The sequence below is a fragment of the Stegodyphus dumicola genome, chromosome 4, assembly GCF_044657685.1.
Source record: "Stegodyphus dumicola isolate Sdum_Otavi_A_Nest chromosome 4, ASM4465768v1".
NCBI classification, from domain to species: Eukaryota; Metazoa; Arthropoda; class Arachnida; order Araneae; family Eresidae; genus Stegodyphus; species Stegodyphus dumicola.
Genome location: NC_140771.1, coordinates 156,679,395 through 156,694,081, shown reverse-complemented (window position 1 = coordinate 156,694,081; position 14,687 = coordinate 156,679,395). Strand labels below are relative to the sequence as shown.

Below are 14,687 nucleotides of genomic sequence, written 5' to 3'. Positions count from 1 at the left end.
AACTGTGATAAATGGGATTGTAATATTTAAAAAAAAATAAATGGCAACAGTAAGATAGATTTTTAAAGATTTTTAAAGTCCATGGAATTAAAGAACTGTAGTTTTATATAGTTTAATGAAGCGGATGTAATGTCCCATTTTGTAGAGAAAATTCTTCTCATAGTTCTATGTCAACGTGGTAATAATATATGTTTGAAATATAACCCTTTAAAATGTCCCTTGTTTCACAAACGGAGAATGTGAAAGAAACTACAACACAACGCAAGCGACGAATAGAGAACGTGTGAAATCATTAGAAGAAATATTAACTGAAGAACTGCAATGCTCGAAACTCACTGGAAAGGTTCCTTGCCATAATGAAGAATTACAAGAGATGGATAGACTGAAAAATAATACACCACCATCAGCTTCATAAATTTAGAAAGAAAAAAGTGTTAATAATGTTATTAAAAAGTAACTAAAGTAAACTTTTTCTTTGTTGACCTAAGTAAGAATTGACTTAAAAAGATTTTTTGTGTTACTTGTTTGTGCTTTGGATTCTAGAATTCGAATTGAGTATGGGAAACAATCATCATGAAACTTTGGTTAACGTGGTTTAGAGTTAAGTTTTGCTAATTATTATTTGTGCCGCAATTAAGAGAATTACGAAATAGATTTTTTTTTTTTTTTTTTTTTTTTTAAGAAAGAACATTCTTTTCGTATTACACCCACGGAAAAACACGTAAATGCCACACAGCAGTCGATGTTCATCGAAACCATCACAAACGGAGATGTACGAGAGAATAAGCATTCCGGTAAAAAAGAAAGTAAGCAGAAATTCTTTAAATTCTAAAATTGGTTGATCACAGTTCTAAAATTTGTTGTAAAATGGCCACAAAACGTTGATTTTAAAACACTGCAGCACAAACCATCCTGGGAAAAAATAAACCATTTTCCAAAACACCACATAACAAAAACGTCGCAAACTACGTTGGAATACCTAATACGTTGGAAACTACTGGATCTAAACTAATATCTTAAAAGTTTTAAACGTATGGTTTTATAAACATGCAATAATGTGTAAATGCAAGATAAGGAATGCTGTTAGTTTTCTTCATTAAAAAATTATTTTAATTTTAAAATCAAGAAGAAAACTTTAACACTGAAATCAGAATTGAGTTAAAATTAACATATAGGATTTAAGAAAATTTGACATAGGTATAAAGATTCATTATTTAATCAAATCCTTTTGTATAAACGTATTAATAGATTTAGTGAAAACATATAATATAAAAATGATTATAAAATAGGATACACATGTTACAAATGTTACTTATGTCAAAACTTATAATTTATTTTCTTCCTCCTTTCCGCCTGCCCTTGAGGTGGAACTGAAAGCACGCTCGATGCCTATTCAGTACGTCCAGAGTTCGAATCTCTGCGATGGTATTGCTGTTTTCTGACATCGAAAAAAAAACTTATGATTTTATAAATTGCTTAAAAGGTTGTCAAGTTATAAAATGAACACATTTGCTCTTATTAGCATGGCATTCGCTTAGTAAACATCATGCTTTGTTCAATTTTGTCCCCTTTTTAATATGTAATTTCAACGGTATTTTCGACATTGATTCATTGTTATGGCAAAATATGTCAAGTTGGTTATTTGATATCTTGTAAAGACATTAGGTACTTTGGAAGCAGGAGATGTGAAAAATGAGCAATGCCCTCGCCGGGACTCGAACCACGGACCTCTCGAATTCCCGTCGAGCGTGCTGACCACTACACTACGAAAGCATGCTAAGAAGTTGGGAGAAATACCTTATAATTTTAGTTGCAGTATATTAAGGAGTTCGGGTTTAAATCGTACATTGAGAAGGTTGAATTAAAACAAAACTTTCGGTAATATAAATGGATCTTTTTTCCAGAAATACAATAAAATTACTAAACTTTCCCATTCAGGTATTTTTAAGCCCTTTGTTAGGTATCATTAAATTTTTTAGAAATATTTCAAAAATTAAAGAAATTTTTTGATTTTTGTAATACTTTAAAACCTATTTTTTATCACATTTCATTAACTTTTATATGAATTTAAAAAAGGGAAGACGTGCTTTCGTGGAGGACTTTCTAAGAGCAACTGATTCGTATGCATATTACACATGGGGAAAACCCAGAAAACGGCGATGCAAGAAGTCTGTTCTCTGGAATTCGGACCCTGGACCGAACTACAAGTGTTAGCGACTTTACCATTTCGCAGCGTGTAGACAATGATATGTAATAACTATATAAAGCCGAGAAATACCTTTATTTCATGTCCTGCGAATGAGGGCATTGGCCCTATATGGTTTTACCTATGATATAGAGTTAGGTCTTGGTAGGTTCCATAAACTATACCAAAACTCTAAAAGAATAGTGACGAATTATGCTGTCTTGTATATATCACACAGACAGGGAAAAGGTGTAAAGTGTTATATCTAAATCAAATGGTACCAATATGTTATAGAGAAAAAATCACGGTACCAATATGGTTTCCTACTCTGTTGACACTAACACTTAAAATATTTTTAACAGTAATATACTAATATCTATAAGCCCTGTACATTTTTGCGTTGTGTTTTCGGATTAACCCTGAAATCAACTTGAGAATGAGACGGGTAAAAATCATGAGCACACACACAAAAATTTAACCTTTGAATGATCTAGAAAAACTTATTTATTTAACTATTCATGCCAATTATAAATATATATATATATATCCATTAGTTGAAAAAAAAATATCAAAATATATTCAACAAAATTTGAACTATTGTTTTACACATTTTACATCCTTGTAATTACTATTAAATTTAATATTGCAAATCTGGTAAAACATACCAAAATAAACTATAAATTTAAGAACACTACCCTCCCCGGGGAGAAAATAATAAAAAAATTAACAAGCTACACTTTCTACTTCACACAGAATTCATCTATACAACAAAAATTATTGCTTAATATTGCACTCAATATAATCATTTAAATACTATTATTGCACATAATAATTTTTATTATTCAATTTTTTTTTCTTAGATTAATTAAATATGGTTTTAACCGGATAAGATAAGTAATGACACATTTACTATTCTACAAACAAGTTCGTCCTGAGAAACAAGAATGCTCTAATACAAGCACTATTTCAAATCATCCTCACCAATGAGTAATTCAAAAAAAAAAAAAACATTCAAGTAAATAATTCCCTGAAGAACTTAATTTTCTTAACCATCAAGTTAAGTAACAATAATTTTAATAAGGTTATAAATCTTTATTCCATTTAATGCTTTTACTTGATTGATACACCAAAGAAAAATGATTTCTATAGAGTTAGGATAAAGTTATCAACTACAAAAAAAAATTTAGGGTTCAACAAATTAACAAATTAAGTTAATTCAATCATTTTAACTGCAGAAATCTATAATATTTAACTAACCAAGAATTAACCAAAAAGAAAAAAGGAACTTATCTGTTAAGGATCATCAAACAAAAGAAATCCATCGAAGCTCATGAGAAATGCTGGCAGCCTGTTGAATGAAAAAAAAAAAAAATGTTCGTCGAACAGTTTGGATTCAATTACCGTAGCCTAGAAGTTCTAGTAGATTTTAGGATGAACAATTGAGGTTCCATTACGGCAAGATAAGTGAAATACAGTGCTGGCGGCCTGTTGAATGGAAAAAGATGTTCGTAGAACAGTATGGATTCCTTACGGTAGCCTTGAAGTTCTAGTAGAATTTAGGATGAGCAAATGAGGTTCCAAAAGCAACGTGTTTAATTTATTCATTATGGTAGCCTTGAAGTTCTAGTAGAATTTAGGATGAGCAAATGAGGTTCCAAAAGCAACGTGTTTAATTTATTCATTATGGTAGCCTTGAAGTTCTAGTAGAATTTAGGATGAGCAAATGAGGTTTCCAAAAACAACGGTTTTTAATTAACGCTCTGGTCTCGAGTGAAGCGAAGAATCAATGGTGCGCATCATTTTTCTAGAAATTTACTTCTGTATATTTTCCTTGAGATACACAAACACACACAACAAAAACTGATGAAAGAATTTCGATTTGTTTTTTTTTTTTTTTTTGAAGACATAGATGCCCATACCTACGGCCCGCGCTCACAGCGCTTAGCCAAGAGGCCCGTAGGCCTATCGGGGGGAAGCTCCATTTTCTTCGTCGGAGTCAGCTGTCGCCTCCGGCCAATTCAAAGGGCAACAGAAGTAAAGTGCAAAAAGTGTCAAAAAGTCAGCTCGTCCCCTAAAACAACCCGTTAAAAGGCAGAGCGCCGGACTGCCAAGTTGGCGCAACCCATTTTTTCGCCGAAAGTTGAAATAGTTGCAACCACAGCATACCCTCATGTTATCAAACTCGCCAAAACCACTATTTTGAAACCTCAACGGAAAATCTAAGTCGCCAAACCCTCGCCAAATAACTGCCACCTGCGACCGGGGGAGATTAAGAATTTCAACAACCCTGCAAGGGTCCCAACGAAAGAACGCTGAAAACTCTCGAAAAGTGACTTTTCAACCGGAAAGAAGGCATTTCATCCCCCTTTAACTAAATCACAAGCGAAACGAAGAAAATCTACTAATTAAAGCTCATAACTGAAATACAATTAAAGTTAGAAAAATGAAAGTTATGCCAAATTAAGGAGCTAATTTTTCTGCAACTAATGATATTAAATACTAAGAAATCAAATTAATTTTTGACATGAAAAACTGAGTTTATTACGCAGAAACAAAAATACTTATCCATTGTCTGCATGTACAAGATTGAAGACGCAGTTCGCGTAAACTCGGAAAGCCAAAATATATTACACTAGAATTAATAGGCCCAAAAAGAATATAACCAAACTTGTGTAGCTCAAATTTTGAATAATTATAACTTTAAAATTTTGATTTTTATTAATCACTTAGTTAAATTAAATTCGCTACACAACATCCCTCCGATGATCGTGAAAAAAAATTATTTTGGCGACGCCAAAAAAATTTTAGGACCACAGACAACGGAAAAGTTTTACATAAGTTACTAAATACGAAGAGGAAAAAAAATACATAATGGTACCACATGTTAATTGCCAAACTAATAATCAACTCAAAACTAGTTGTCACGGAGAGCAGTGATAAAAAAAATTAAAATTTACTTACAAAGCACAAAGTTTAAATCAATTAAATTCAAAATCTAATTCCAACTCGAATAACCAATTAAACAGCAGCAGGAGTGAAGTGTCAAAAAAAAAATCCATTTGCAAAACAAGTTAACAAAAGTACAGAAACCACAAAAAAAAATCACAAGTGAGTGAAAATTACACCTTAACAAATCAGTCAACCAACAGTGACACAAAAAAGGAAATCCTAAAAATTACACACTGAACTGAACCAGAAGCTGAAACAAACGGAGAACACCCCTAGGAACGGAAAAGAGAACGCGACCAAAAAAAAATTAAGCCGAAAAAACTAGAACGCATCTAGAAGCCAAAGGGAAAAATTTAGACAAACTTACTTGGAAACAAGGAAATTAAAATTCGGACCAGCCGAAAAATCCTTAAAAACAAAACACTATTGGGTCAAGAACTCGAAACCGAAACTAAAGAAATTCACCAAATGCAGACAACTCCTAGAGCAAACCAGTTGTAAAATACTGAGAAAAACCCTTTAACTAATCTTTTCAAGAAAACAAAACTAACACTCTAAAAAAAAAATCAAATTCATAAACAATTCAAGCTCAAACCAAAAAAAAAAAATCAAATTCTGAAAATAGCCAAAAAGAATTCAACAAAACAGAACTGAAGCAGGTTACACGCTGAAGTTACATGTAAACAAGAATGTGCCCAACAAAAGGTTTGCCACAATTTTTAAAGAAAACAATGCTGCCCCAATGTTCTCAAAGTCTAGATCCTGGTGAGTAATCAAAGAAGATGAAGAGTATGCATTGCACTCTAGGTAGCAATCGTAAGCATGACAACTTCACATCAAAACTACAAAACTGCAGGCACAAAAATGCAAAAGCAGACAAGAGGGAAGTGTTTACACAGAAAAAATCTCAACTCAAAAATCTCAAAATCCATAAATCTCACAAAACCCAATTCTATATTTCTCCTTAAACCACTTCAAAACCAAACTCCTTGAAATACACTAAGCCTCAAGAGCAATCACAAATTTTTCAGTAACCACACAGTATAACCAGAAACCAGAAAAGAAAAAGTTTTTGAAAGACAACCAACCTGAAAACAGAAACTCAGTACAAACTCAGTGGAGTTAATCATTCTTAAAATCTTAAAATCAAATCACAGTTCTTCTCAAAATCTCCACAACACTAAAGTCACATAAGTAATTTCTCATTCCACGAAATCCAAGTTTAACTTCTTAAAACAAACCTTCACTTTCACTAGTATCAAAGTTTAAATTCCCAAAACACATTTCACATCCACTTTTAAAGTTACTGCAACACTGCAACAAGTTCAACCAAAGAAAAAAAAATTAAATTCAAAATCAAAACAATAAGCTATTAAGCTCAAAAATTGACAAACCAAAAAAAAAATCACTGTTAAAACCAATGTTACACCACTCACTAGGAAACTCACTATGAATCAACCTTTAAACTACTTGAAAAGCCAAATCTATGAGTAAGAATAATATCTTTTAACTACATTTCCAAAACTTCAAACAAAACCAACTCTACCTTTCCAAAAAAAAACTTTGTTTTTTCCAAAATTCACAATTCAAAAATTTTGTAAAACGCACAACTCACTATTCTACTGTTTTCAGACATTTCTCTGACAGCAATAAATGTTCACAGAATTCTCAAACTAGGTAGAAATTCAATTACTCAAACTCAGAGAAGCTAAACAAGAAACTTCACTCCCGCTGAAAACTAACTTCCAAAAAAAATTCAATCAATCCCTAAATAAACTATCACTGGTCCCACGCAACTTTACAAATCTAACCAAATTTAACCTTAAGAAACCAACATTTCAGATTTTTCAATATTTCAAATATCCAAATTTTTAACTCAATTCAATTAGGTACTGATTCCATGGAAAACAAATCCAATAACACATCTCAAGAAGTTTTAAAAGAAAATTACTAATTCCTGAACACCAAAATACCGCTCTGACACTAATTCAATTAATTAAAATTAAAATTCTTCAAAATAATCACTCAAAATGCAATAAGCAAAAAAAAATCAATTCATTAACACAAATGCAATTCTCACCAAAACTTAAAAGTGATGATAAATGGATGTCAGTAATTGCAAGCATATAAAGTAGGGATGTATCCCAATGTGTGATTAACACGCGTGCCTTTTAACCTTATGTTGCAAACATACAGTTGCAAAAGTGTGAAACAGTAATCCCCAAAATCAATATGTAAATATGCAATACAAAATTTTGCACAAAACAAAATACTTAACTAAACAGGTACTGCGTGAAAATGTTTGTGTTGGATACAATAGTTTTAAAGTCCAAATGTGTATCAGTAGTACATATCTGGTATGCAACCTCAAACAATAAGTATAAAATAAGCACAGTAATACGACCACTGTATAGGCCTGTCACTGTAACTAACTAACGAGTAGGGTTTCAGTAAAAAGCCTAGACATGTGGAAGAAAACTTTCACATAAATATGCAATAGTGCACATGACAATCACCAGTCTCAAGTCAAAATTAAGTTCCACTATAAGCGCAAGCCAAAAGTGATGCGAAAATAAACAGCACAACAAAATTGTTAAGTGCTAAAAATTTGGTTCGAAAGTTCACGGCACCAATATGTTATATCTAAATCAAATGGTACCAATATGTTATAGAGAAAAAATCACGGTACCAATATGGTTTCCTACTCTGTTGACACTAACACTTAAAATATTTTTAACAGTAATATACTAATATCTATAAGCCCTGTACATTTTTGCGTTGTGTTTTCGGATTAACCCTGAAATCAACTTGAGAATGAGACGGGTAAAAATCATGAGCACACACACAAAAATTTAACCTTTGAATGATCTAGAAAAACTTATTTATTTAACTATTCATGCCAATTATAAATATATATATATATATATCCATTAGTTGAAAAAAAAATATCAAAATATATTCAACAAAATTTGAACTATTGTTTTACACATTTTACATCCTTGTAATTACTATTAAATTTAATATTGCAAATCTGGTAAAACATACCAAAATAAACTATAAATTTAAGAACACTACCCTCCCCGGGGAGAAAATAATAAAAAAATTAACAAGCTACACTTTCTACTTCACACAGAATTCATCTATACAACAAAAATTATTGCTTAATATTGCACTCAATATAATCATTTAAATACTATTATTGCACATAATAATTTTTATTATTCAATTTTTTTTCTTAGATTAATTAAATATGGTTTTAACCGGATAAGATAAGTAATGACACATTTACTATTCTACAAACAAGTTCGTCCTGAGAAACAAGAATGCTCTAATACAAGCACTATTTCAAATCATCCTCACCAATGAGTAATTCAAAAAAAAAAACATTCAAGTAAATAATTCCCTGAAGAACTTAATTTTCTTAACCATCAAGTTAAGTAACAATAATTTTAATAAGGTTATAAATCTTTATTCCATTTAATGCTTTTACTTGATTGATACACCAAAGAAAAATGATTTCTATAGAGTTAGGATAAAGTTATCAACTACAAAAAAAAATTTAGGGTTCAACAAATTAACAAATTAAGTTAATTCAATCATTTTAACTGCAGAAATCTATAATATTTAACTAACCAAGAATTAACCAAAAAGAAAAAAGGAACTTATCTGTTAAGGATCATCAAACAAAAGAAATCCATCGAAGCTCATGAGAAATGCTGGCAGCCTGTTGAATGAAAAAAAAAAAAAATGTTCGTCGAACAGTTTGGATTCAATTACCGTAGCCTAGAAGTTCTAGTAGATTTTAGGATGAACAATTGAGGTTCCATTACGGCAAGATAAGTGAAATACAGTGCTGGCGGCCTGTTGAATGGAAAAAGATGTTCGTAGAACAGTATGGATTCCTTACGGTAGCCTTGAAGTTCTAGTAGAATTTAGGATGAGCAAATGAGGTTCCAAAAGCAACGTGTTTAATTTATTCATTATGGTAGCCTTGAAGTTCTAGTAGAATTTAGGATGAGCAAATGAGGTTCCAAAAGCAACGTGTTTAATTTATTCATTATGGTAGCCTTGAAGTTCTAGTAGAATTTAGGATGAGCAAATGAGGTTTCCAAAAACAACGGTTTTTAATTAACGCTCTGGTCTCGAGTGAAGCGAAGAATCAATGGTGCGCATCATTTTTCTAGAAATTTACTTCTGTATATTTTCCTTGAGATACACAAACACACACAACAAAAACTGATGAAAGAATTTCGATTTGTTTTTTTTTTTTTTTTTTTTTTTTGAAGACATAGATGCCCATACCTACGGCCCACGCTCACAGCGCTTAGCCAAGAGGCCCGTAGGCCTATCGGGGGGAAGCTCCATTTTCTTCGTCGGAGTCAGCTGTCGCCTCCGGCCAATTCAAAGAGCAACAGAAGTAAAGTGCAAAAAGTGTCAAAAAGTCAGCTCGTCCCCTAAAACAACCCGTTAAAAGGGAGAGCGCCGGACTGCCAAGTTGGCGCAACCCATTTTTTCGCCGAAAGTTGAAATAGTTGCAACCACAGCATACCCTCATGTTATCAAACTCGCCAAAACCACTATTTTGAAACCTCAACGGAAAATCTAAGTCGCCAAACCCTCGCCAAATAACTGCCACCTGCGACCGGGGGAGATTAGGAATTTCAACAACCCTGCAAGGGTCCCAACGAAAGAACGCTGAAAACTCTCGAAAAGTGACTTTTCAACCGGAAAGAAGGCATTTCATCCCCCTTTAACTAAATCACAAGCGAAACGAAGAAAATCTACTAATTAAAGCTCATAACTGAAATGCAATTAAAGTTAGAAAAATGAAAGTTATGCCAAATTAAAGAGCTAATTTTTCTGCAACTAATGATATTAAATACTAAGAAATCAAATTAATTTTTGACATGAAAAACTGAGTTTATTACGCAGAAACAAAAATACTTATCCATTGTCTGCATGTACAAGATTGAAGACGCAGTTCGCGTAAACTCGGAAAGCCAAAATATATTACACTAGAATTAATAGGCCCAAAAAGAATATAACCAAACTTGTGTAGCTCAAATTTTGAATAATTATAACTTTAAAATTTTGATTTTTATTAATCACTTAGTTAAATTAAATTCGCTACACAACAAAAGCGCCAATTTATTAACACAAATACAGTCTTACAGACTTTACCAACTGGTGCTTACCGAAGCCAACGGTTTTGGTTGAAATCAAAAATAACGGATTAACTAAAATTAAAGAACATGAGTTTAGCTTAACGGCTTCACAATTCTCAATTTCTTTACAATATCACAATTTCAATGCGCACGCTGGCTCTGACCTAAGGTCAGCTTAACAAACCTAATGGCGAGAATATCGCAACGCCGTAGAATACTAATTCCTAGAGAATCAAATTTAGCAACGTGGATTTCAAGCAGGCTTACGCTCTAATTCTACCTTCTGAAACCTTCCTTAAACTGTCTTTTCTCTCTAACTCATTTAAATATCGCGAGAGCTATAATGTTACTTTCTGGCAGGAAAATGGAAAAGAGATTGAAAGGAAAGATTATTAACACAAAATAACTGGTTAAAGAACTTAAATAATATTTTATAATGTAATGCAATTACAAGAATCATTAAATTCGTTAGCGTACATTACCCAGAAAAATTTAAATGAATTTTATAATAAGAATCAATTAAATAATGCATCATAATACCTGACTAAATAAATGTCTATTAACTGCAGCTTTAATTAAAATAAATAAAATTTAATTAAAATCTGTAATTAATTAAAAATATTCCTCGTATCTTTTCACGCTTATAGGTCATTATATACTATATCACAAAACGAAAATGCATTTGAAATTTTAAAATCTCCCAAAGCATGTCTGCGGTGTTATCGTCATGTAATATTTTGCAGCAATTTTTGCTCTGTTACCGTAATACGAATCTTTAAAACTGCGAAGTACTGTACTTACATTTGATTTTCGGTTGCAACAGGTTAGAGCTACGATTTTTCCTTCTTTGTTTTTAGGTTACGATGTTTTTGACTCAGCGTAGATCCACCAGTCCCCGAATTCGTGACCTATTGTTGACGTTCACAACCTTTACCGATTTTTTTATTAATGATTCTAGGTTTGCGGTAATAGTCTCTCGCATATGTGTGATATGTAGTTATGGAATATAGTTTTCGTTCTTTAGTCGTAAGCAAAACTTGGTTCTTTAGCTTTCGCAGTAAAGCTAAAGAACCAAGTTAGAAACAGCCCAATTCTCTAATAAAAGGTTTAAATTTAAGATTTCTTATTTGCAGTATGCTGCGAAAATGCATTAATAATGCATTGCTAAATTAATTAATAATTAATAAAATTAAATACAGTTTTTGTTTTACAAATGAAATACAATTTGTATTTATATAATTTTTGTTTCCTTTATAAATAAATTTTATGTTTCATTATTTCATTTTTGTCATTCTTTTAAAATTTCATTATGGTCGGACGGAAAGTAATCTGAGGCAACTGTAAGTCTTTGGAATATGAAACATAGCAAAAGAATTTTTTGCTGTTTTCTTAAAGAAAGAAACAGTTACGGAGAAAGGTTATTTAAAGTCGCCGAAATGCCCTCAGTGCCAAAGATTCGTCATCACTAAGAGTTTTATATTGTCGTACAAAGAACAACCTCAATCCTTCACAAATAATTGTAATAAAAGAAAAGCATTACTGCTGGAATTTTATTACAAATGCTCTTTTCGCATACCTATTTATTACACATATACTATGTATATAAATGGAGGCAAATGTAAAAGCAGTATGCAAACATAACAATATTCAGGATTGGTCAGCAAAGAGGTTGGACGAGACGATGCAAAAAATACATTCTTCTGTCAATTTCATAAACATCCAATATAGTACTCTCTGAGGACACTTCTGGGATGTTACTCTTTCTTTCAACGCTTGTTACTGGAGTACATATTGCAACCACTTCACCTTTCTTAATAACTCTCGCCTTCTCAGTTACATTGGCGACTCTCACTGGGATAACCGTTCTGGATAGGTCGACGAGTGTTTAGGCTACTAGTACTCCTTTCGGGCGATTACAATTATTGGGATATTCTATGATGGCGTAGGGGAAATTTCTATTTTCGGCTGTGGATACAGGAAGTAAAAACTCGGTTCTTGCGGGTATTGTGATATCGTCTTGAGCTATAATTTTGTGGATACATTTCACTCCATCATTAGTTCCGAATAGGGCTATGTCCTCAGATGTAGAATGCAATTCGTTATTCTTAAAGTCCAAGGAAAAATTGTATTTCCTTAGAAAGTCCAATCCAAGTATGCAAGAATCAGTGATCTCTGCTACATATGCCGTGTGATGGTAAGCGGGACTTCCAAACATGATGTTAACGTTTACTTTTCCGTCGATGTCGATCTTCTTACCGGACACAGTCTGAAGGGTAACGCAGGGCGGCGTCCAGATAAGTTTGCTTCCCAGTTGTTGAGCCAAATCTTTTCGGATGACGGTAACATTGGCTCCTGTATCTATCGTCATATTGCAGGGAACTCCATTAATATGTCCTATTATGAAAACTTCATTATTGCCGCTTCTCACTGCAGAAATCTGAAGCGCTTTAAACTGGGGCTTTTCATTATCTGGCAACCTCCGCCCCGCGAGATAGTCACTAATTAGTTTCCCTGCTGTTCGTTAGAAGCGGTCTTAACATCCGTGCCCTGGGGTGTTCTGCAGTTTCGTCGTATGTGTTCTTCAGCACCGCAGTTCCAGCACTTTACGGTCGGTTTCTTGTCACCAATATTCCGTCTCAAGGGGTTCAATTGTCTAGTTAAATCGTCTAGACGAACAGTGACTTGATCCCCTGGTCCAGGACTTGAGCAGCTCTGACTGGGTGGCGATCTCGCCGGGTGGCTTGCTGGGCTGCCTCAAATTTTGTGGCGTACACTAAAGCGCTTCTCAAATCTTTAACATCCGCCATTCGCAGTGCTTTCTATATTTCAGGGTCCCGGATGCCATCGATGAAATATTGCAGCGACAGGATTTCTCTTGTTTCTGTCGGGCACTCCGAAAAGGCGTGATGTGACAGCCTTTCAACATCCTTGGCGAGCTCCTGAAGTGTTTCGGTGGGCTTCTGCTGACGGGATTTTAGTTGAAGCCTGCTGTAGTCTTTTAAACACTTCTCTCCAAAGCGCAGCTATAATGCGCCGGATAGAGCTTTAAAGTCTAATCTCTGGTTTTCGGGAAGAGTCAGCAGGATATCCGCTGCGTCTGCTCTCAGAGAAGCGGCGAGATGACAGGCCTTAGCTTGGGAATCCCATCCATTCGCATCCGCAACTATAGAAAATTGGGTCTTACACACTTGCCAGGATGTCTTCCCATCATATGTGGATAGCTTCAGAGATGGACGAGCAGGCATCGGTGAGAATTTAAGACCATCACTATTGCTCCCTGCCGTCGCTACGAATTTCTTTAAAGTACCCACTTCTTTGGCAACTGCAGCAGAAACCCTTTCCTCAATTTGTCGTTCAATTTGTTGCTGAACGGTCGAAACATTTCCTTCGACTCGTTGCTCCACAGCCGATACTCTCTCTTCCATTTGATCTTTGACCGAAGAAATCTTTTCTTCAATTTGTCCGACTTTATTTTCGACAGTTCCTATTCTGTCTTCCATAGCCTCGAATTTATTTTATATTGCGCAGGTTATTTCTCTTTTCATTTCCTCTTGACCTGCTTCAATCTTTTCTTGAACTGCTTCCATCTCCTTTTTAATAGATTCTTTCATCTCGTTTTTAACAGATTCTTTGAGCTTTTCCTGACCATCTTTCATATTCTCTTTCATTTCTTCCTGTCCCGTTTTCATTTCTTATTGTCCCGCTTTCCTTTCTTTCGGCCCCGCTTTCATTTCTTCCTTAAACGAGGCAAAGGCTGATATCAACTGCCTGAACTGTTCTTCCATCGCTTTTGTTATTGGCATTCAAACCCCACTCCTGACACCAAAAATTGTTGCGTGGGTACGGGTTCGTTTGAACTGAATGCACAAGTCCAATGAAAAATTAACAAATTTATTATTATCATAACAAAAATGCTTAAATTTCCTAAAATATTCGTGCAGTATTACAATTTCTCACAGTAGTTAACTTTTAATTACTCAAACGTTCAAGAGAAATTAATTCAAAACAGCTAGAGAAAGCTAATCCGCGAATCCGCTGCATTCAACAAGAGCAGGTCTCTAAACAACAACAAACTAACTGATCATCAAATTGACCGAATTGATCGAAATCGAAATCGAGTGAATGGTTAGGCGGCATGTAGTAGCCTCTGTTACTTTAACCGTCTCTGTTGGAGATATGCCCTAAGGCGTTGGGAAGAATTAAAAATTAAGGTGATTTACACCGCACCGACAAAGGTGAAGCAGGAACATGTGCTAATGCACGTGAGCTGGTCAAGTAGACTTTGGAGAAGGAGGGTTCAAGCAAAGCTGTGATGTATCTTCACTAGTTTAAGAAAGATGATACGTCGAGGCCAGTCACGTGGCTGGTCACCCACCCAAGTACTGACC

The 14,687-nt window shown here is 33.9% G+C and overlaps 1 non-coding gene across 1 annotated transcript; it reads right to left on the bottom strand.

The window, feature by feature from the left end:
• Positions 1–1,700: 1,700 nt before the first annotated feature.
• TRNAS-GGA (transfer RNA serine (anticodon GGA)) lies at positions 1,701–1,773 on the bottom strand. Its single transcript has one exon. It is a non-coding gene; the product is annotated as a tRNA-Ser (tRNA).
• Positions 1,774–14,687: the final 12,914 nt, after the last annotated feature.